The following is a 3,849-nucleotide window of genomic DNA, read 5'->3' as shown; positions in this document are numbered from 1 at the left end:
CATCAACACCCCAGAAGTCACTGCTGACAAGTGATGCCTGGGGGCCCTGACTGTTTCAGGTTGGCAGATCTCAAAGACCCTTTTGGAGCATCTGGGCAGTGTTCCCTGGCTACAGCCACAGCACTGAGGCCTAACCAGATGGTATGATGCAGAGTTCAGTATCAGAGGTGAAGCATCTGTCAATGTGGCTACTAAGAAACTTGTCCCCCTCTATTCATCCCCATCATCTGTCGTCCTTCCTGCAAACCAATTTGAAATGCTTTCCATAGCCCCTCCCCCACCCCCCAATACCATGTTCCATGCATCACCATATTCAGACATTTTCCCCACCTGCACCTCTGTAATGTCAAGCAAAGGCAACTTCCCAAGGCTCAAAATACCAGCATAGGTGCTCTCCATTTTATTCAGTGACAAATTAAGAACAGAGAGAATCAACATATAGCATAATTCAAAATACAGCATTTACCAAGTATGATTTAATCAAGTACTACCCCACCCCTGGACATCACATTCATTTAATCAATCACAAAGTCCCTCTTCTAAATACTACTCTGCCCCTAGGCTGTACATTCATTTAGTCCATCACAAAGCCCCTCTCTCCAATGGAGATTAGTTTCCAATCATAAGTAAAGTACATTCATTTGTTCAATCACAGAGCACAAAAGAGGTCAAAAGTTCCCCACCACTGGATCATAATTGAATCTACCCCAGAGTTACAACAAGCTTAAGCACAGCATTTAATACCCAAATGTAGGTATTTTATTCATCTTGACATGAGTCAAGTTCTCAGCAATCTTTGTTCCTGAGGAGACAAAGCTCACTAAGGACACAAGATACATTACCAGTGCCTTCATTAATTCATTCTCTGTCTGCAGAAAAGTCCTAGGACCCCTGAAAACATTAGCATAACCCTCTTCCATGATTTCTGTAAACATACAACAAGAAAACCCTTCTTCAGGGCTTCTGAACCAACAACAAGGTTCCCAAAACTCTGCAACAACAAGACAGTCCTTCACCAGTGGACAGAATTCACTCTCTGTCTACAGAACAGTCTCAGGAGCTCTGAACCAACAGCAAGGTTCTAAAACTTCTGCAACAACAGGACTGTCTTTCACCAGTTGACAAATCTGGCAAAACAATATCAAAACAGACAAAGTACTAGCATAACAGCCATGTCTCCTCAGTCCTTGACAGTTCTGGGTGGCAGCCCTCAAAAGTCCTGGGCAATTCAAAGTGGCCCTCAGCAATCCTCTCAGCTGCTCTCTGCCCCCAAGATGATGCTTCCAAAAAGTTCTTCTGCCTCTCTCTTTTCTTGTGTCTCTCTAAATTTGCGTAACCAGCTCCTCCCAGTTCAGCCCTCTCTTTTCATATCAACAAGTCCATCCCACAAGTGGGATTCACGAGCTCTGGGTTTTAACAATCAAACCAAAAACCAAGCCAATACAGGGGGATCTTTAAATTACATTACTATTACAACCTCCCACAAAGTGCAGAGATTAATGTTAAAGACATTTCAGGTACAACAGGACGGGGTTTTTCTTCTGTTTTTGCAGATGCTTGAACATCAGCTCCATCATAAGAAAAAGCCTTTCCCTGAAAGGAGAGCCACTGACTCTAGATGATGGCCCCAAGCCAGACAAGGGCAAAATCCTCCAAAGTAGCCTATTCCCAAGCCCTTTGAGTCAAAAAGGAAGCTATGGCCATCAAGTGATTGGAAAGGCTACCCTGAGTCGCAAGTACAACTACCAAAAGTTATCCTAAGGCATGGCACATACATGTGCAACAATGCCTTGCTTGCAAGAGAGGAATTTGTATTTTATCTTCATGATAAATATTCTGTCTTTTTTATAGTTTCCCTGAATGGTTTTGTGAGCATCAATTTTTTTTTGTAGAACACAGGAAAATTTCACAAGTTGTAGAAATATTTTTGGAATGTTTCTTAGTGGTGTGCGTTCTTTGGGGTTGGGTATGGGAAGGACAGGGATGAAGAGGAATTATCAGATATAGAATCCTTTATACAAAAACCCCGGTCCCACTTCTCTCTCCAGTCCTCCCCACAGGGCCTGAATTTCTGAGGCCCTGGAGGTTTAGATAGCATTTAGGCAAGTGCAAACTTTGCCTTGAGGCTTCTAAGCATCTTAAAAGCAGCAAGGTTTGGGGTGGGGGAGGTGGAAGTGCTTTAATGATTTCCACTCAAAAGCAGATTCTATGTAGAAAGTAAATACACACCCAATTTAATACCTACTGTGCCTATCTGGGATTTTAAAAGAAGTTGAGAACCCCAAGGCTGCTTTGCACCCAAGCAAAGACAGTTACTGTTCAATACTGTCCTGATCAATGTGGAATTGGCTTTTGCAAAACAGACTAGAATTAACATGCTGAAATGAACTGCAATGGGAACAAAATTCTAGATGTGGCTGGAATAAGGGCAGGTAGCTAAGCTGTTCTTCTAACCCAAATTTCTCTAGAACATAAGAGATCTCAATGAGGGTTGCAAACAAACCTAGAGCAGGTCAGCTTCTTTCTCCAACCCAGCTTATAAAACCTGCTGGATTTACCCAAATCAAATGGCATCACACTACCTAACAAAGAAACTAGGTTTCTAAAAACACAATATTTTCTTGCTCCACAAGAAATTGAGACAAGACCAATTCCGGGTAAGGAAGAGCCTGTCCTGATCCCATGGCTACTGTAACTGGAGTCTTGAACCTTCCAGCAGGGACTGGGGGTGGTGGCAGATGGATATGCTGGAGCACAATCGAAGGGGGCACATTGCATCTGAAGCTTGATAGGGCATCAAGGGAGCTGCTGTTGGATGTGGCACTCTGAGTTGCAACTGGACTTGGGCCTTTGGAAGTCTCTGGTCCTTAAGCACCATTTCCTGAAGTTTCTAGATTTTTACTCAATGTAAATGGGCTAGTTTCCATTTATTTTGATATTCATCTATGAATGAACCCAGCAGGACCTCTCCATCAAGTAACTTCTCCACCATGTTCTTGGTATCCTCTTCAGTCTTGGCTTCCTCTCCTTGAAGAAGGGCTAGCAATGTCTCCAGAGAAGCACTGCTGGATTGCTGATCTAATTGTATTTTCTTTATCTGATAGGCTTCAAAAAGAACTTGTTGTACATGTTATTTCTGGGTCAAACTGGCACAGTGTCCAGCAGTGGTTGGTACAAAAGATTTCCTTCTTCCAGGCTCTGGTTGTGGACAAGAGTCATCTGTTTGTTAAGCTGAACATTCTCTGTCTTCTCCATCTGCTACAACATGTTCATCAGCTGCTCCTTGTCCTCCAGCAGCTCATTAAGCTGCACTAGCGTGAGCCCCACCATGTGGCCTGCAACCCCCACCACTCCCTCCAATGCCTGGTTGCTGCCTTTGACACTGCCCTGCCACTGCTGCCCTAGTCTATATTGAAAGGTGTTATTTTCTTCAGTATTTTTTGTTGTCCTTTAGCAGTCTGTTGACTCACTGTTTAGGATTTTCTTCCATCATTCTCATTTCTCTTCCCAATTTTTCCTCCTCTTCTCTTATTTGATTTTTAAAATCCTTCTTGAGCTCCTCCATGTCCTATAACCAATGCATGTTTTCCTTGGAAGCTTTTGATTCAACAGTTTTGACTTTGATGACGTCTTCTGTTTCCATATTTTCATCCTCTTTATCCCCAAAAGAGGATTTATTGGTCTCCTTGTTTTCTTTGCTTGTTCAACTTACTAGCCAATGACTTCACTTTTGAGTTCTTTACTGTGGTAGAACTCTGATTCCAGACTGGAGAGAGTTGTGTTCCAAATTTCTGGGGTTTTCACAAATGTTGTGAGAGCTTTGAGGAGGTCACCTTCTCTACAGCCACC

At 42.9% G+C, this 3,849-nt stretch overlaps 1 pseudogene; it reads right to left on the bottom strand.

The window, feature by feature from the left end:
• Positions 1-2,594: 2,594 nt before the first annotated feature.
• On the bottom strand, positions 2,595-3,565 carry LOC138172860 (vacuolar protein sorting-associated protein 37B pseudogene; annotated as a pseudogene).
• Positions 3,566-3,849: the final 284 nt, after the last annotated feature.

Source organism: Petaurus breviceps, unplaced genomic scaffold, assembly GCF_028583685.1.
Source record: "Petaurus breviceps papuanus isolate PSGF00001 unplaced genomic scaffold, PetGlider_PUasm1.0 551, whole genome shotgun sequence".
NCBI classification, from domain to species: domain Eukaryota; kingdom Metazoa; phylum Chordata; class Mammalia; order Diprotodontia; family Petauridae; genus Petaurus; species Petaurus breviceps.
Note: the sequence above shows the minus strand (reverse complement) of the source record. Positions and strands in the feature narration are given on the sequence as shown.